We start from the raw sequence: 21,586 nt of genomic DNA, 5'->3' as shown, positions 1-21,586 counted from the left end.
GTTTACTTGACGCTTTGACTTTATACTTCATTATTCTGCTATATTATATTGACCAAACTACTTTTTATTATCTTTTACATTTGATCATAATTTGGACTATACTTGCGACTTGAAGCTTTATTCTGTGCTTAATAAAGCAATTTTTTTGCTTGGCACTTAATCCTTTTTTGCTTTAGGCTTCACTTCTTATTTTACACTTAGCTTTATTTTTTACTTCTCAAACTTCTTATTTTACAATTTACTTTATATGTGACGTTACAATTCTTTACTTTATCGTTCAAGTTTTACATTATTATATTTTGCACCTTTAATTCTGTTTTACGTTATAATTTTTATTTTGCAATACTTTTCATTCATTCGTTCGCCTTTTATACGTTTCTTCGGACGTTCACTTTTCTTATGTGCTATATTTACGCTTTACTTTCCCTCATGCTTAAAATAAACTCTTTATACTATACTTTAAACTTAACTGTTCTTTTGCTTCACTTTACTTATGCGTTGCATTTACTTCATCAATTTTCTTTTACATTTTTACTTCGCAAAATATTTTATTTTACGCGTTACGTTTGCACGATTTTTATACGTTATATTAAATTACAAGTAACATTTTTTCATGCGTTACATTTTCGCATTTACTTTTCTTATTCACTAGTTACACTTTTACCTTTATAATTCGGTTGTTTTACTTATTTTTTTTAGGCTTTCTTATTATCAATCTTACCTTTCTTTTTTCTTGATTTATTTATCCATTATATTTTATGTGTTAGTTTTCTTTAAATTTTACACGATTGCTTTTTAATGTGTTACTTTTACTTTTCTTGTATAGTAGTTTTGATTCGTTCAGCGAAACCTTCTTAGATTTTCTTAAAGCATTTTTTTTGTGCATTACAGTTTCATGCATATTTTTACGCATTATATTTAGGCGGCAATGAATTTTTTCACCATTTTAAAGCTTTACTTTTCCGTATGCTTCAGTTTACCCACATTTCATTTTATACCCTACTTTTATTTATGCGTTACTTTTTATATTTATGATTATATTTGTCTTTTGGTTACGTATTAATTTTATGCGTTAATTTTCGCACGCGTTACACTTTCATATTGTTATATTTCTAGCGTTGCTTTTCTTTCTTTGTGCGTTTTATTTTTTATGCGTTGCTTTTGCTTTAAGAATTTCTTAAGCATGTTACTTTAAGTATTATGCTTACTTTTATCTATACTTTACATTTATGCACTTACTTTATTTTCTTGCATTTATTTTTTAGCATTTTTCTTATGTGTTAATTTTACGTTTTAGTTTATTTATATTTCATGTGATACTTTAACGTTTACTTTTATCATGCTTTATTTATTTTCTGCTTTAATTTTCACACACATATTATTTTATTCTCTACTTTTGTGTGTAATGCTTTATGTGTTTCGTTAACACATTTACTTTTCTTGCAAATTACTTTCGTTTTTTTTTTTTTTTTTTTTTGCGTTTAGTGTTTTGAGAGATACTATGCTTTACATGTTACTATCTTTATGCGTTACTTTTCGTCCCGTGTAATTTTACTTTTCCTACGAGTAATTTTAACTTCTACACATATTTTATTTCGCGCACGGAATATTTTATTAATTTTTTGTGTGTTATAAATTGTAACATTATAGCTGTATTTAGGCGTTAATTTTTCTTTATTCTTTACAGTACACGGGATCACTTTTTTATATATACTTATTTTTAATTTTCTTGTGCTGCAGTTTTCATTCTTTTCGGCAAACTTAATTTAGTAAAACTTTTCTAATTCGCTACTTTTATGTGTCACTTTTCTTATGATTTTCTTTACACGTTATTATATTTCATTCGTTAATTCTCTTACTGAGTTACCATTGAGAGTTTTCTTTTCTTATTCAAATTATTTCCGCCAAACCTTATGCATTACATTTTCGACAAATATTTACCTTACGCATTATTTTTTCGTGTATATTTTTAAGCTTTACTTTTACGCAATTTTGATCATTTATACGCTTTACTTCTGTTCATGCTCAATTTACCCATATTTCACTTTCTATTTCAATTTTCTTCGTGAGTTAATTTTTATTCTTATGCATTGCATTTATTTCCTTATGCATTAATTTCGCGCGTTAATTTTTGCACACGTTACTCTTATTCGCATTTATATTTCACGCGTTACTTTTCTTATGCATTTTTTTTTTTGTTTTTTTTTTTTTTTTGCGTTGCTACGAGTTCCTTTTACACGATGTTGTAAATTAAGAGTTACTTCTTATTATGAGTTACATTCTTGCGTTTACATTTGCTACCTTTACACTTTTACACGTTTTATTTTCTTACGCGTTAATTTTACTAATTTTTTTTACGAATTATTTTTTCTCTCAAGCAATATTATATTTTGTGCATTTAAAAACAAAAATTTGTTTTATAAAGAAAAATGTACCGCGCAAATGTAACGCATTCCTTTCTTATAAATTACACGGCATACACGTTCTTTTTATATTATTGTAAAATACGGGTTACATTTCTTATGCGTTACTTTTTCTTGTATAGTTTTCTAATTTGTTACTTTAACGCTTTTACGCTCATTATGCTGCCTTGCTTTACTCCACACTTTATGCGTTACTTTTCTTTTCTTTTACTTTTCCGCATTAGTTATTCAAAAAAAGGGTGTAAATTAAAGCATACTATATCAAAGCTTCACCCCGTCCCGCTCCCGTCAGGGGGCATCCGAGGAATACTATATCTTTTACTTTATTTTTCTAGAAATTTCTTTTACGCATTTGCTTTTTTACGCGCTTTATGCTTTTATTAATACACTTTTTTTGGTACTTTATATCTCATACTTTACATTCTTTATACTTCAGTTTATGCATTATGTTTTACACTTAACTTTGTATTTCACACCTTACCCTATTTTACGCTCTATATTTTTAAAACTTTTTAATTGCTTTGTTTCACACTTTTTACTTTACCTTATGCTTCACTTTTTCCTTTACTTTATATTTTATTCTTTACTTGACACTTTATATTTTACGTATTTTTAAAGTTTAATTTACGTATTTACTTAACATAAATTTTTTTTCTCTAATATGTTTAATTTTATGCTTAACTTTATATGCATATTACTTTATAATGTGCGACTTTTTTACGCTCTTCCTTTATTATTTGCGACTTTTTTTACGCTTTTATTTTATATTTTACTATACTCTTTAGTTTTTTAGTTTAAAATTTTTACGTTACGTTTTATCTCATGCGCTTTTTCTGTATTAAACATTTTACCCTTCAGTTTATACTTAATATTATACTTTACTTGAAACATTACTTTATGCTTAGTTTACTTGACAATTTCACTTTATAATTTATTGATATATTTAGATATCTTCTTCACTACACATTTTACTTTTCACTACATTTTACATTTGATTATACTTTCTGCTATACTTCTGACTTTCCGCTTTACTTAATACTTTTTTTTATACTTTGCATTTTACCACTCTTAACTTTATGCTTCACTTTATATTTTATGCTTTACTTTTCCTTTTTAGTTCGCTAATTTCTTATTTTACGTTTTATTTGAAATGTTAAGCTTTAAATTATTCTATAAAATACTTCGCTTTTTATTTTATATTTTACTACACAGTGCTTTTGACTTTATATATTACTCGTTATTTTATACTTAACAATAAGTTTGATGATATACTACATACTTCACTTTATACGTCACGTGTCACTTTACCTTATACAATAATTAACGTTTTAATTTATACAATATTTTATATTTTTCTCTTTAAACTTGACTGCATACTAAACGCTTTTCTTTCTATTATAATATATTCCTCATTTTGCTAATAACTTTGTGCTATAATTATATTAACTATTTTTTTTATTCTTTACATTTTTTACTTTATGTTTTACGCTTTACTTCATATTTGACGCTTCAATTTACTTTACCTTCAACTATTTGCTTTAGCTCTTTTTCATTTTATATTTTACTCTTTACACCAGGGATGTGCAAACTACGGCCCGCGGGCCAGGTTTGGCCCACCGGAAGATTTCATCCGGCCCGCGGATAGAATTTTTATTTCGACTATGTTTAAAATAATTTCTGTTTTTCCTTTTTTAACAAAGTACTGATGACATTTTTACTTTCTCTATTTTTGTTCTGAAAAACATAAATTGATGAAAATAGTTAGCACACACAGTTTCAACTGGTAAAATGTTGAAAGCAGAAGTTCTTTATAGAATAGCCGTAGATTGGCTCCAACTAGCGTTTGTCTTTCTCGAGGAGCTGACTTATGGAATCTAATATAGGTAAATTGTACTTCACATTTGGCATACTGCGCAATTTACGCTCCAACGAGCGGGCAATCTAACAATCATCTGAAGCAGTTGTTTCTAAATATGCCAAAGTTTTGCAAATCATTACCAAAAGCTAGTTTCCAAAATTTAATATTTCATGCCCAGAAAATCAGTGCTATGTTTGCTGTTGTTGCTTATCCTCTTCTGGCCTGACCAGATCTATGAACCCGTTGACGTGAAGAAAATCAAATACCAAAAGAGGAGTAGAGTAAATGTCTTCCCAGAGAAGACCAACGGTTCAGGATATGATCGGCGGATGCCCGGCGTAGATGACATTTAGGGCAGATGGGATAGATTTTAGTTCCTTCGGAAAATAGAAAACCTTTAAGATGGCCGGTAGCTAGGCGGGAGATGGTGGTACAAAAGACATTGGTCAACTGGTTCATGGTAAGGTAATTTGCAGCTTCTGTTTGTCCGAAGACTGGAGCACCCGGAGATAAAAGACTGTCTTAGTTCCTCAGACATCCAAGCCGCTCCTAACATGAAGTACGGGTTTGGGGGAAGCTGGGTACGGGTTTGGATCGGAGTTTTCCTTCTTCTAGGTATCTCTCTTAGTCTGACTCCTACCCAACGTCTAACCCTACCAGCTATGTTTGCTTTATATATGTGAACAAGCGTTTTCAACTGTGAACCTTAGAAAAAATCATTTCAGAAGTAGACTAACAGAAAAGCATTTAGAGCCTTGTTCCTTAAAATAAGCACATCTCACTTCGAACCTTAATATATGAAATCGCAATTTCCTTCATCTCACTAAATATTTAAATTAAAACTTGTATATCGCTTTTTTTCTTCTTTTTTTTTACATTTTGAATTTTTTACCTGGCCCATCAAACATTTTTTTTTTTGATTTTCTGCCCTCGACCAAAAAAGTTTGCCCATCCCTGCTTTACACCTAACATTTTACGCGTTAATTTAAGCTTAATATATAAATGTTTGCTGCATAATTTAATTTACACAACAATTTTTTTTCTACTTTATTTTTCTTTACTATCTACTTCATAATATACGGTTTACTTTACACGAATTTTGTTTCAGATTTGACTATACTTTTTATTATAGTTATAAGTTTACTTTCAAAATGCATTTTGACGCGCACTTTACTCATTCTTTTTACCATATTTTAAATTTCATGATACTTTCTACTTTATCCATTACTTTACACTCCACTCTTTATTTTATTTCTTACATAATATATATATATCTATATTTTACACGCTTTATACCCTTTTTACTTTATGCTCCACTCCTTTTTTGATTTAAAACTTCTTTACGCTTTACTTTACACGTGACGCTAACATTACTTCATGCGTTAAATTATATTATACTTATTATTTAACACTTTGCACTATACTTTCTACTATTATTAACTTTTCGCCTTTTACACTACGCTTTACTTTTAAACTTGACCTTTATTTTTTAATTTAATTTTTTCTTTACTTTATATCTTAATTTTGCTTAACACTTCATTCTTCTTATTTTACTCTTTTACTTTATTTTTTAGTATACTTATTCTCCATAGTAGAACACTTCCATAGCAAGAATGAACAAGGTTTACCTTAAGTTCAACAAATTTAAGTTTTTAAATTTTGAGATTTACCCATAAACTATTTTAACTGGATAATGCACCTTACTTGAGATATTTCAGTAAACATTTATTTACTTTTGCTACAAAAGGATTCAGTTCCAGATGGTTTTATTTCCGTTATTAGAAAACACCGTCTTATATCAGGACGTGATAGTTAACATTGTTCCCTATAATTTATTAAATAAATTTCGATCAATTTTTTGCCAGTCTAAGTCAAGATTTTGAACGCTTGTAGAAGATAAATTAATCATTTCAATTAATTCGTATCGCGGAAGAAAAGCGGTTTTTAACCTAATCAGAAGGTGTCAAACCGTTTTTATGAAAACGATTATTTTATTGTTAGAGTTTTTGACAAATATAATGTTTAGGCTAATTCTTGAATGCATTTTCATTTAAGGAACACACGAAGATTATTAAATCCTATGACTTACCTTAAAAAAAACTATGATTTCTCTTGGTTGGATTAATGTTTCCCAAACATTTTGAAAGCTGAAAAAAATACCCATTATTGATTAAAATTACATAAATATCTTTGCAACACGATAATAGGGGCCGTTCAAATATTACTTAAGGACATAACGGGGATGAGGTTTTTGAATTTTCTTATATTTGTTGACAAGGGGCTGGCAGGATGCGAGCAATGCTTACGCAAGTCATTTCCGATAATAATTTCAAGTTGTTCTTTTTTTAAAAAAAAAAATTAAAATTTGGAAAAAACTGCGCTTGAAAAAATTTTAAATTAAATTTTGGAGAAAGAAAAAATTTGGTCAAAATTTTTTTTTATGTGTTTCAGAGTTCAAAAATTTTAGCCATTTTTAGAAAAACAGCAAAGATTCTTTAAAAAGATTCTTCTCAAAATTTTATAGAATGAATTAAAACACAGACGTTTTTTTTTGACGACTTACATTATTTATTTAAACGAAATTCTAAAATTAGGTTACTTCAGGAAAAGTTAAAATTAGAGCAAAGAGGTGTGTTGTTACTTTCTTATGTAAGCAGAGGATGTGATTTGCTTATTCTTAGCTGAGAAAGGGAGACTAAAACGAAAAAAAAAGGCTTTATTTGAACGACCTCATGTAAACATAAATATTTCCGTTTTAGGATGTCTAAAATATTTGTTGTTAATTATGAAGAAATTTATAAAGAAATCAAGCATTTTAATCATTAAATTTAGAAATGCATAATTACTTTTTAATTTTAATGAATAATCAAAATTAGAAATTTATAACTAATTTCACTTCATTCGTAAATGAAGATAGTTAAATCTTAATTTTTAATAGCAGACTCAAAAATTTTAATCCTAGAAAAAATTGCAGTTAATATGTTTATATTGTATTAATTGTTCATCCAATATTATTAACTTTAGTAACGTTTTAACGGTTTCTGGACGATTTTTATCTTAGCTACTTTTACCTATAAAAAGGGAGGTAAACATTTCAGAGAAGGATCTATTTAAAATAATTAAAAAGTATTACATTAAAATATTTTACCTTATCATATATATATATATATATTATTATATATATATATATATGCATTAAAACTTCTTTAAGCTTTGCTTTACATGTGGCGCTAACATTTTACGCCTTACATTATTTCATGCGTTACATTATATTATACTTTTTATTTAACACTTTACACTATATTTTCTACCATTATTTACTTTTCGTCTTTTACACTACGCTTTACTTCTAAACTTGACCTTTATTTTTTAATTTAATTTTTTCTTTCTTTAATATCTTAATTTTGCTTAACACTTCATACTTCTTATTTTACTCTATTTTTTAGTATACTTATTTTCTAATATAATTTTTAATTTTTGCTTTAATTTATGATTTAACTAAACTTTTAATTTGGATTATATGCCATTTATAATCGAAACGACTCAATAAGTCATCAACCAACACCTCCTAGAAGAAGGAAGGCCTCAGCACGGATCAATTTAGTAGTCCGATCTAACGAAGTTAACTGCGCAGTAGATGAAAAATAAGAAAGATGTCATTTCGTTAAGGGTACTAAGATGCTCAGTAGTTGAAAATACGAAATATGTCATTACGTTTGGACTACTAAAGGATATTTATGGTAACCCGTGCTAAGGCCTGCTCTTATCTAGGAGGTGCTGCATCAACTCAGCGCTACAATGGTTAAATCTTAATGCCATAGAAGAGGCTACCATCTACTCAGATTCCCTCTCGTCGCTCCAAGCCCTAAGCTGACACGGAACCTACATCAAACCTCATCAAAGAAACATTGGAATCTTAACATAAAGTTTAATAGGGTTAAAGACCATGTGGGTATCCAGGGCAACGAGGACGCAGATATGGCCGGCAAAAAGCGCCATTAGTTCGGCTATGGTAGATCTCCAATGTCTGGGGACCCCAAAACAAGCAAAAAACGAAATTAGAAGAATTATTCTTACAAAATGGGCAGAGGAGTGGAGGGTTAGCGAAAAAGGCAGGCAAACTTACAAATTTATAAAAACACCATCGGTTACTAGACTGCAGACAAACTTTTATTACAATCAATTTTTAACGGGGCACTGAGTGTTCGGTATGTATCAAAGAAACTTTTTTCAAAAAGACGATAAATGCTCCAATTGCAATGAAATCCAAACCATTAGTCACTTATTATATAAATGTACACGCTTCCGAACACTCCGAAAAGACTTCGATAGTATAACCGAGCAACAAATATTTGTACGTAAGGGATGAAAGATGATCATTAATGAAGTAATTAAAACATCACTCAAAGACCTGCTGTCACTAATAATCTTAATTAACCTCCACTCCACTCTGTATAAATTTTTATTATAAGGTTTTATATTTGTTTTTCAGTAGGTTTTACTGTATGGACCATCGCCCATTTCAGGGTCTTATCTCATTAGTGTCTACTTAACTTATTTTACATTATATTTCACAATTTTTTACACGCTTTAACTAATACACTTTTTACCTAATTTGACATACATTTTAGAAACCCTTTTAACTATACTTTTTTATATCGTTAATTTATATTTTACACACTTCTGTATATTTTACCCATAACATTTTCTGCTTAATACTCAACTTTATTTTTTACGCTTAACTTTTTATTTTACTTTCTGCTTTAATGGCAAACGTAACTTAAAGGCGTTACTTTACACGTTACTTTATACTTTAAATTACAGAATAATTTACTTTATACTATGTTTCACGTAGCTAACAATTTAACACATAAATTTACTCTGTGATTTATATTTTACACCTTTCTTTATACTTTTGCTTGACTTTACACACTTTAGCTTTATTGTTTACATTTTTTACATTACGTTTCATCGTATTAGCATTTTTTCTTTACTATATATTTACGCTTTCATTTAGTCTTCGCTTTCTACTTTTCTAGAATTTTTTTATGCTTAGTTTACTTAATATTTTGACTTTATACTTCATTATTCTGCTATATTATATTTACCAAACTACTTTCTACTATCTTTCACTTAATCATACTTTGGAGTATACTTCCAACTTGCAGCTTTATTCTGTGGTTAATAAAGTAATTTTTTTTCATTTCGCGCTTAATCCTTTTATAATTTTGTCTTCACTTCTTATTTTTTACTTTTCAAATTTCTTATTTTACTTTATATGTTACGTTACAATACTTTTCCTTTAATTTTACGCTTTACTTTGTAGTTCACGTTTTACTTTATTCTTTACATCACATACAACTTTCTTCTTTATTTTTATTAACTATACTTCATTCTTTACGACTATGTTTTACGCTTCGCTTTACATTATTCTATTTTTAATTTAAGCTTTACCTTATACATAATTTTATACGCTACGTTTTAGTTTTCTTCACACTTTACTTGATGTTACTGGATAATTTACTTTAATCTTTATTTTATACTCTACGTTAAATTTTTAAACCCTTCACTTAATACTTCAGGTTTTAAGTTATACCTTGTGTTTCACTTTGTGCTATACATTTTACTCTTCAATTTATATTTAATACTTTGCGTTACATTTTATGTTCTAAGCATTCTCCATATTTGCCTCTGTACTTTATTCCTCGTGTATTGCTTCATCTTCCAATTTACATTACTATTTCGGCAAAATATTTCACTTTTTTTATTTAAATCTTTAACTGATTTTATGCGTTATTTTAAGCTTTGTCACATCTTTACTTCATACTTCAATTTACAGTATGACATACTTTACAAGATTTATTTTACAGTACTTTTAGTTTAAAAATTTTTTACTTTTCGCTAAATTTTACATTTTATGATTCACAATCCGCTTTTACTTTATATTCTATTTTATACTATGCTTTACTTTCAATTATATTTTATTTTACTGCCTTCTCTTCGCAAATTCTTTTCAATATATTTTACAATTTATTACATACTTTACGCATTATTATATACTTTGAGCTTTATTTTATGATTCGCATAATATATTCATTTGTAGATTTTTTCTTAATTTCATGCAAGGTTTACACACTTTTTATTCTATGTTTCGTTTATTTTATGATTTTCTTGGTCAATGTGATTTTATTATATTTTATGTGATAATTTGACCGTATACTTCTATCATTCTTTATTTTTTTTTCTGCTTTAATTTACACACACATATTATTTGATATTTTAATCTCTACCTTTCTTTATATGTTACTTTAACTCATTTTTCTTGTGCATTCGTTTTACTTCTTTGCTTTGTGTGTTATGAGTTACTCTGTCTATCTTTGCACGTTACTTTTCGTGACATATAATTTTTCTTATGACTTATTTTCACTTTTACACATTATATTTTATTTTGCGTAATTCTTTTCTATGCGTTATATTTTAAGCGTTAATTTTTTTTGTTCATTAGATCTATTTATTGGTAAATTTTCCCTACTTATTTTTCATAATTTACACGATCACTTTATTTTGACTTAGTTTTACTTTACTTGCGCTGAAGTTTTCATTCTTTCCGGCAAACTTCCTTTAGAAAAAACGCGGGTACTTTTCTAATTAGCTACTTTTATGTGCAACTTTTCATGTTTTACTTTTACGCGTTGTTATATTTTACTCCTTACTTTTCTTACTAACTTGCCTTTGAGAATTTACTTATCTCCCATGTTAATATTCTCTTTACAGTTTTTTCCATTATTTTCGTCAAAACTTCCTTTAATTTTTTTTTTATGCATTACTTTTGGGTGCATATTTTTAGAAGTTACTTTAAACCAATTTTTGCATCATTTTTACTCTTTGCTTCTCCTTATACTCAATTCACATATATTTTACTTTCTTTTAAATGCTAATTTTTGTTCTTATGCATTACATTTTGTTTCCTTATGCGTTAATTTACTAATGTATTAATTTCACGAGCGAATTTTTGCACATCTTACTTTTACGCGTAGTTAGTTATATTTCACGCGTTACTTTTCTTATGCGTTTTATTTGCGTGGCACACGAGTTCCACGTTGTTGTAAATTAAGAGTGACTTTCGAATGTGCGTTGCTTTTTTGCTTTTCCTTCCTTACATTTACGAACTTACTTTTATTATGCAGCAATTTCACGCGTTTATTTTGCTTACGTGTTACTTTTTCTTATACTTGTTTCTTTAATGCATTAGTTCTATGTATGAGTTACACTTGCACGTTTTTATATCGCTGAACTTTTTTATGTGTTACTCCTTACTTATTATTTTTCATTGTTTCTATGCGTTACTCCTTACTTATTATTCCTCACGCATTATTTTTCTGTGATTTAAATTGCACAATTATTACTTTATATTTTATGATTTCCTTTTGTTGTGGATTTTTTTCTTTTGCATTACTTTTTCACGCTTTGCTTTAACAAGCCTTTCTTTCGTTTTTTCTCCGTTACTTTTACTATGCTTTATTTTAAATAATTTTAATTATATGTTTTACGTCGGTTTTTTTTATGCGTTTACTTATCGCAAGCGTTATTTCTCATTTTACTTTTCGCAAGCGTTATTTAACTTTCAGACGTAAGCAGGTTGTACACTATTTTTACGCGTTATTATATTTCATGGGTTACATTTCTTTTTCTCATTCTTCTTTCTTATACATAACTTTTATGCACTTACTTTTCGTATGTGTTATTTTTACGTGCAATTATATTTTACGTTTTTACTTTATTCGCGTTATATTTGCTTTTCTTTATACGTTACATTTAAGCATTTACTTTGAAATGTGTTACTTTTACTTTACGATTTAAATTTTTGCGTTTTTATATTTTATGCGTAATATTTCTTTATGTGGTATTAATCAGATTTTAACAATTATTTTTGCAATACCTTTAAATGATAACTATTATAATGAATTACAAATATTCTATATATTTCTTTATGCTTATATATATATATATTTCTTTTATGCTTATTACATACTTTTTATTTTATATTATACTTTTCCTGATGCATTAGTTTAACGAGTTTATTTTTCTTGCGTATCACTTTTACTTTTTCGCATTAATATATATTTTACGCTTTATAATCTTTTATGCTTTGATTTTCTTTCGCGCGTTACTTTCAGGCGTTTACTTTTTTATGCGTTTCATTCGTTTTCACGCTTTTTCCGTTTGCTTAAAATACGCACTACTATACTTTATATTTGACACTTTACTATTCTTATGCCTGATTTTTATGTGATGATTTTTACGCCTTAACTTTTATTATGCAGTTACTTTACGCATTTAATTCGTTTATGGGTTATTTGTTGCTTTTGCGCATAATTTCTATGAATACCTTACTTTTTTTCGTTATTATATATTACGATTTGCTTTTTTTCACGCATTGCTTTTACATGCTATCATATATTCATACCCTCCAACTTATGAGGATTTTGAAAATAATTCTTTCTAGTGGTAGCGAACCAAAGTAGAAATTTTTAAAGCAAATGGATCTCTTACAAAACTTTTATCAGAACTTAAGAATCTAGCCATATGGCCTGCACTTTTATAAGTAATAGTGGACAAGTTACGCTAAAATTAATTTTTTTTAAATATTAGGACATTAATTTTGCTACCGTCTGAAAAGAAGATTTCTGAAACTACGGAAATTCCGTAGCAGTTGGAGGGTATGTATATTAAGCGTTATTTTTCTTCATTCTCTATTTTTCTTACTGGCAACTTGAACGTGTTCAGGATTTTTATGCCTATTACTCGACACATTTCTTTATTCGTTACTTCTAAGCGAATACTTTTCTTAATACGTCACTTTTACGCATCTACTTTTATTATGCGCATATTTTATGCTATATTTCTTAAGCATTTTATTTTTCTTATCAATTACTTTGTCTTCTTAATTTTACGCTTATGAAATTTTACGAGTCAGTTCTACTTATTGGTTACTTCTACTCGTTAATATATTTTATGCATTAGATTTCTTTATGATTAACTTCTCTTATTCTTTTTTATGCAATCACTTTTTATGCGTTAATTTAACTCATTTACTTTTTTATACGCTACTTTATCGTTGACTTTTCTTTTACACATTTACATTTCTTACGAGTTTCAACTACTTTCACGCGTTATATCTTATGCGTTTACTTTATACATACGCTAGTTCTACTTTTCCGCGTTACTTTTAAATTTTTTTCTTTATACTTTACATTTAGGAGTTTTTTTTCTTAAATTATACACCGTATTTTTTTATGTTTTACTTTTTCTTTACGCCTGAATTTTATTTACTTTTGCGATTTATGAAGGTAGCTTTTCGTTATGCCTTACATTTATTTTTACGTGTTGCTCTGCGCCTCTACTTTAGGCTTTTCTATATTTAACGCGTTTTCTTTTCTTATGTGTTACTTCACCATTTAAGCGTTACTTTTCTTCATGCTTTAAGACTCGTTACTATTTTATATTTGTTTTACACGTTTTCATTTTTATGCAATAATTTTACTTTCTCACATTATTTTACTTTATGCTTTAGTTTACACAGATAATTTTTTTTATTACATTTTTACACATCATTTCACTTTTTAGTGTTACGTACTTATCGTACATACTTTAGTAGTTTTATTACATACTCTGCTTTCCAAGTTACCATCTTTTACGCGTTGTTTTTCATATCATGTAGTTTTACTTTCCAAATGCGTTATTTTATATTTTGTGCTTTAGTTTTCTTTATACTATATTTAGTTTTGTTTGAGATATGTTTAGTTTTCTATACACAATATTTTATTTACATACAATATTTTATTTACTTCAAATGACATTAAAATATCCTTTTTTACACACATTTAATTTAGGCTTTTCTCTTAACTTTACTTTAATCTTAATATCATTCATTTTTATATACTTTAAGTAGAGCTTAACTTGTTATTTAAACATATCCTCTACAATTTTTTCTTATTTTAGATTTTAATTCATTTTTTACCTTATTTTATACATATTTCACTTTTCTTGAAATGCATTTTGCTATACTCTACTTTAGATTTTACGCATTACTATATCTTTACACTATACTTTATATTTTCTCTCTACACTTTTATATTTTAATTTTTATAATTATATATTTTAAACTTTGTTCAAAATTTTCCGCTTTATTTTAATTTTATGCTTTTTGCTTCAGTTACTTTTTTTTTTACCTTTCACTTTATTTTGTTTAACTTTAACTACTTATTTTTCTTTACTTTTTACTTTATATTTAATGTTTTTTTTAAAGCTTAGTTTAAAGCCACGTTTCATTTTACCTTAAACAATAATTAGCTTTTTAATTAACACAATATTAAATTATTTTTCTTTAAGCTTGTCTTCATATTAAACACTTTTCTTTCTGTTATTATTTATACTTTATTTAAATATAACGTTCTGCTACATTTATATTAACTGATTTTTATTCATTACACTTTTGTCAGTACACATTTTTTTACTGTACGTTTTACGCTTTACTTTATATTTGACACTGTAATTTACTTTACCTTCTAACTTTTTGCTTTACCTTTTTTTTTCATTTTGTATTTTACTCTTTACTTACCACTTTAGATTTTAAGCGTTAATTAGCTTAATTCACTTCACATTCACTTTATAATTTAATTTAAACTACAATTTATTTTTTACTATATTTTTCTTTATTATTTACTTTATAGGTTTACTTTACAATACTTTCGACTTTGCACGCATTTTGTTTCAAATTTGGCTATAATTTTTACTTTAGCAATTAGTTTACTTTAGTTATTACTTTACTTTGGAAAAGTATTTCGACGTGCACTTTACTTTTTCTTTTTACTATATTACTGTACATTAAGCTCCACTCTTTTTTTGCTGCAAAACTTCCTTACGCTTTACTTTACATGCGACGCTAACATTTTACTTTTTATTTAACACTTTACATTATATTTTCTACTATTCTTTACTCTTTAAACTTTTATACTTTACGCTTGACTTTATTTTTTAATTTAATTTTTTCTTTACTTTATATCTTTCTCTTAGCGTAACACTAATATTTATGCTTAGTTTACTTTACGCTTTTACTTTAACTGATACTTAACTTTGTACCACACTTATTCTCTAATATAATTCAAATTTTTGTTTTACGCTTTTTTTTTTACTTTACAAATTTCTTAATTAAATATTTCACTTTTTATTTTATATATTTTGCGCTTTACACAACATATAGGTTTTTTTTTAAAATTTTACACTTTGCTTAACTTTATATTCAATGCATTACTCTACAAAATTTTAATTTTTCTAAATTTTATTTTATGCTTAACTACACCTTTAATTTGGATAATACCCCCCTTTATTATCAGAACGATTTAATGAAACATTTATATCTTAAATTCGTTAATTGAATTTTTTTAAGTAAAAAAAGAAGTTATGACAAAGCAAAATCGACATAACTGTTTATGAACAAAAACATTATTGAGTTTATTTTACAATATATAATTTTATTTTTACCGTATTTTAGGACCTTAGCAGAATAAACAAGGATTACCTGTAGTTCAGCAAATTTAAGTTTTAAATTAATCGTTTCAATTTATTTGTATCGAGAGTTTTCACCACTTATAAAAACCTTTTGTTAAAGGAAGAGTTTGTTTTACCATAATTAGAAAGTGTCGAACAGTTATGAACGAAAACGATTATTTTATTGCTTGAGCTTTCGACAAATATAATATTTACACTAATTCTTGAATGTATTTTCATTTTCGCTTTTTATTTTATATATTTTGCGCTTTTATATAAATTCTTAATTCGCGTAATTTACATAAATGCTGATTAACATGAATAGGGTGATTATTAAATCCTTTGAGTGTTAGTATTACTTACCTTTAAAAAACTATGACGCCTCTTGGTTGGATTTATGTTTCATAAAGATTTCGAAAGCTGAAAAAAATACCACATATTGATTAAAATTAAATAAATATTTTTGCAACACGATAAACATTACTCAAACCGTTCAAACATTACTTAAGGTCATAGTGGAGATGAGATTTTTTTAATTTGCTTATAATTGTTGGCGAGGGGCAGGCAGGATGGAAGCAATACTTACGTATGTCATTTAAGTCACATAATAATTTCAAGTTGGTTTTTTAAAAGAAAAAAATTATAATTTGGAGAAAATTACACTTGAAACAATTTCAAATAAAATTTTGGAGAAGGGAAAATTTTGGACAAAAATTGTTTTTATGTGTTTCAGATTTTACGAAGTTTAGCCATTTGAAAAAAAAAAAATATTCTTTTAAAATGTTCTTTTCAATATTTTAAAAAAATAATTGAAATATCTACTATTTTTTGATTTACTATACTTTTTATCTACTATTATTTAATTAAATGAAATTCTAAAATTAAATTACTTCGAGAAAAGTTAAAAAGTAGAACAAGTTAGTGCGTTGTTACTTTCTTACGTAAGCAGACGATGCGGTTTGCTTATTCTTGCTGACAAGGAGAGAGAGGAAGACTAAAACTGTAAAACAGGCTTTATTTGAACGATTCCATATCAATAGAAATGTTTCCGTTTCAGGAGTTTTAAGTTATTTGTAAAGATGTTGGATGTTTAAAATATTTGTTGTTTATTATGAAGAGATTTATAAAGAAATCAAGCATTTAAATCATTACATTGAGAAATGCATAATTAATTTTGAATTTTAAGGAACAATCAAAATTAGAAATTTATAATTGTTTTCTTTTCATTCGTAAATGAAGAGAGTTAAATCTTAATGGTACATAGCAAACTCAGAAATTTTAATACCAGAAAAGATTGCAGTTAAGAAGTTTATATTGTATTAATTGCTTATCCAATATTATTAACTTAAGTAATGTTTGAATGGTGTGTGCACGATTTTCATCCCAGCTACTTTTATCTATAATAAGGGAGCCAAGCATTTTAGAAAAGGTTCTATTTAAAATTATCAAATTAAAATATTTTACCACATTTGCTGCCTTGGTTCAGTGGTGAATACACTGAACATTTTAATATTGCAATCATATAATTAATATTTTCAGCTGTAAAATATTTTTCGAAACCACGTTGCTTTGAAAAAAAATTTAAAAGAAAGTTTCACGTTTTAACAGCTTTATTTTAAAAATATTAAACTAAAATTTATTGCTCACTTTCCCAATATAAAATCCAGCGAAAATATAAACCAAACGACCACGTCGATATTTGCAAACTTTTTTGGAATATAGTATTTATCTTTAAAACCGAATTTTTTTTCCCTCTTCTTTTGAAGGGCTATCTTTTCAACACTCAACAATAAATGTTGATAATATTTGCACTTAGCATGCATATATATATATTGTTTCTAAGTGCAAATATTATCAACATTTAATTTTTAACATAAAGTGTTGAAAAGTGCAGTTATCGAAAAAATGAGAAGAAACAAATATATTTTACTTACAGCAAAATCTTCAAATCTCAGAAATTTTTTGAATTTTGTAAATCCGCTTCCAAATAAGTCCGGCAGTTCTACATCAATTAACCGTGACTGAATCATCCAAACAGACCCTTATCTATCCTAGTGCTATGCAAAATTATCCTAAAAAACGAAAACATGTTGTATTAAAAAAATAGCATAGTTTGTTAAATATCATTAATTTCGCAAAAAAAAGAAAGCAGTCTTAGAAAATTTAAATGTTTCAAAATTAAAATAAAATGTAAGAAGCATTCAAAGACAAACGATAGGAAGAAAATGAACAGGAACACATAATAGTAAAAACGGTTTTAATAAATTAAACACTGTAAAGCAAGTTCAATAGGAAAATACCACCATTAAAAAAAAAATGACATGAACTTTTACGCATCTACTTTTTTTCTGCGTAAGTAAGTTTTACGCATTACTTTTATAAGTGTTTCTTTTACCCGTTTAGTGCGTTACTTTTTTTAAGTCGTTACTTTTATGCACTATTTTTATACGTGGGACAACTTATGTTACGTGTCAAAGAATTTACTTTTTATAATTTTACTTTTTTTATCTTACTAATACGGTTCTTTTATGCGTTTACTTTCATGCATCTATTTTGCGGTTTATTTTTATTGATGTGTTAATTTACATACATTTTACTTTATATTGATTTATCCGCAGCGCTTACGCATTTAATCTTTTATGCGTAACTTTAAATCCATAATAAATTTATTGCGATATTTTATGTATTACTTTTATACACTGCTGGACAATTGCTAAGGACGGATAACACTTTCATCCTTAGCAACCGCAAAATGATAGGAAGCAAAATGTGGAAAATTAGAATAAGTGCGGGATATAGTAAGAAGAGGTATGCGTATGCAAATATTTTTTTCCACGTCTGTTCATCTCGTGATAACGCTGATAAGAGCCGTAAAGGTTTTGACGCGTGAGGAGAGTTGTTGTTTCAAGTCAAAGTTTTACAGGAAAGATTTAGTTGACGAATTTGAAATTTTCGGCACGTCTTCCCGATATCACTCTGATGATTTTAAGTGTGGCCGAATTATTGGAAAGATCGAAGAAGGGCGAAAAATAACAGATGTTGCCAGGGAGTTCGGCATCCCTCACAGCGGTGTTTCACGGCTGTGGAAATCATTTAAAACTACTGGAATGTGTAGTAGGCGGCACGGGGGAGATCTTGTTAGGAGTACGACGCCTGCAGAAAACAGATGCATCGTATTATCAGCAAAAAGGAACAGGCGCACCACAGCTGAGCAGGTGGCAAATCAGTTTCTTGCTGCCACAGGGAAGCAGATCTCCCGAAAAACTGTTAACAGACGTTTCAGGGGAGGAGGACTATGCGTCTACGTCCGCAGACCTGTTGTGTATGTCCCATTGACCAGACAGCACCGTACTGTCCATTTGCATTGGTGTCGGGAGCCTCACAATTGGACTGAACAGGACTGGGCATGCATACTATTCTCAGATGAGAGTAGGTTCAGTCTGTCATCGGCTTGTAGACACCAACTGATCTGGAGCGAGAGTGGTACTGGTTATCGTCCAGAAAATATCCAGGAAAGGGACCGATATCCGACATGCAGTGTCATGGTGTGGACCGGCATCATTATCAATGGTCGCACGAGCCTACATGTGGTTGTAAGTGGGACTATGACAGGCCAACGTTTGATTGATGAAGTTCTACTTCCTCATGTTCGTCTTTTCCGTGGTGCTGTCGGTGATAAATTTGTTTTTATGGACGATAACGCAACATGTCATCGAACACTCGCTGTTCAGGATTGTCTAGGCAGCGAGGGTATTTAACGCCTCGTATGGCCATCAAGTTCTCCAGATCTAAACTCCATTGAAAATGTTTGGGATGCTTTGGGGAGACAACTTGCTTGTCGAAACTATCCTCCGACAAACAAGAACACCCTCATCCGTGCACTGACAGAGGAATGGGATAAATTGCCTCAACAGCTGCTGGATAATGTTGTGCAAAGTATGATACGACGTGTAGAATGTTGCATCACACTCCACGGTGGACATATCCCGTACTGACACCTTTCTTCAAGTTGTCTGCTGACATGTAGATGCATTGTTCCATTTTTTCGTACGCAGTATCAAATGAAAATTTTTTTCTTTCATATGTTTCATAGCTTTTGTACTTTCCAGAACAATGAATATTCTTTATTCTAATGTCTGAACAGTGTGGCAACTATATTTTATCCTACTAGGGCCTCATGTCTCGCTTAATGTTACGCTACATTGCAATTTGTGATCCGTCCTTAGCAATTGTCCAGCAGTGTATAATGCATTACATGGACTTTACTTATGTGTTACTTTTTCACGTTTGTTTTTCTTGTGCTTCACTTTTAATCGTTATATGCATTGCATTTTTGTATTACTTTTATTTATACGCGGCTTTTATAGTTTACTTTCATGTGTTGTGTTACACTATACTTTACGCTTTCTTTCACTTTAATGCGTTTATTTTATATAAGCGTTATTTTTCTTATGTGTTTCTTTTACACGTTATATTGTAATCGAATTTTTTTTGACTCGTAACATTTACCGAATATACGCGTATTTTAACGCTTGATTTTAGACGCTATATTTTATGCGGTATTGTTCTTCAAGAGTTTTATCTACGTGTAATATTTATTAGTTATTTATGTGTTATAAGAAGTATTTATGTTTTACGAGTTACTTTTCTTTGTGCATTGATTTCGCTACGGGTTTCTTTTACTTTTGATCTACTTTCTTCATTTATACTTTAAATTACAGTATAATTTAATTTATACTATGTTTCACTCTGCTTAACATTTAACACATATATAAATTTACGCTGTACTTCATATTTTATGGCTTTCTTTATACTTTTGCTTGACTTTACATTCTACTATACGTTTTAGTTCTTGTTTATGCTTTTTACGTTACGTTTTATCTTATTCGCTTTTTTTTCTTTACTGTACATTTACGCTTTAATTTATGCTTCACATTCGACTTTTCTTCAAACTTTTTTTTACGCTTAGTTTACTTGACGCTTTGACTTTATACTTCATTATTCTGCTATATTATATTGACCAAACCAATTTTTACTATCTTTTACATTTGATCATAATTTGGACTATACTTCCGACTTTAAGCTTTATTCTGTGCTTAATAAAGTAATTTTTTTGCTTCGCGCTTAATCCTTTTTTACTTTAGGTTTCACTTCTTATTTTACACTTAGCTTTATTTTTACTTCTCAAACTTCTTATTTTACAATTTACTTTATATGTGACGATACAATTCTTTACTTTATCGTTCAAGTTTTACATTATTATATTTTGCACCTTTAATTCTGTTTTACGTTATAATTTTTATTTTGCAATACTTTTCATTCATTCGTTCGCCTTTTGTACGTTTCTTCGGACGTTCACTTTTCTTATGTGCTATATTTAAGCTTTACTTTCTCTCATGCTTAAAATAAACTCTTTATACTATACTTTACACTTAACTGTTCTTTTGCTTCACTTTACTTTTGCGTTGCATTTACTCGATCAATTTTCTTTTACATTTTTACTTCGCGAAATATTTTATTTTACGCGTTACGTTTGCACGATTTTTATACGTTATATTAAATTACACGTAACATTTTTTTATGCGTTACATTTTCGCATTTACTTTTCTTATTCACTAGTTACGCTTTTACCTTTATAATTCGGTTGTTTTACTTATTCTTTTAGGCTTTCTTATTATCAATCCTACCTTTTTTTTTTCTTGATTTATTTATCCATTATATTTTATGTGTTAGTTTTCTTTAAATTTTACACGAT

At 28.2% G+C, this 21,586-nt stretch overlaps 1 long non-coding RNA gene across 1 annotated transcript in view; it reads right to left on the bottom strand.

Annotated features, from left to right (window-relative positions):
- The window catches only part of LOC147816659 (uncharacterized), a 39,013-nt gene extending 21,116 nt beyond the window's left edge, over positions 1 to 17,897 (bottom strand). Inside the window, exons 1-3 of the long non-coding RNA XR_015435785.1 lie at positions 17,766 to 17,897; positions 16,195 to 16,251; positions 6,371 to 6,428 (exon numbers count right to left, since the gene is read on the bottom strand). This is a non-coding gene — a long non-coding RNA (uncharacterized LOC147816659). The remainder of the gene's footprint in view (positions 1 to 6,370; positions 6,429 to 16,194; positions 16,252 to 17,765) is intronic.
- Between the last annotated feature and the right edge of the window lie 3,689 nt (positions 17,898 to 21,586).

This window comes from Parasteatoda tepidariorum, chromosome 1 (genome assembly GCF_982258835.1).
Source record: "Parasteatoda tepidariorum strain Cologne lab strain chromosome 1, Ptep-v5.0, whole genome shotgun sequence".
Lineage (NCBI taxonomy): Eukaryota > Metazoa > Arthropoda > Arachnida > Araneae > Theridiidae > Parasteatoda > Parasteatoda tepidariorum.
The sequence above is the reverse complement of the archived record's forward strand: the minus strand, read 5'-3'. Positions and strand labels throughout refer to the sequence as shown.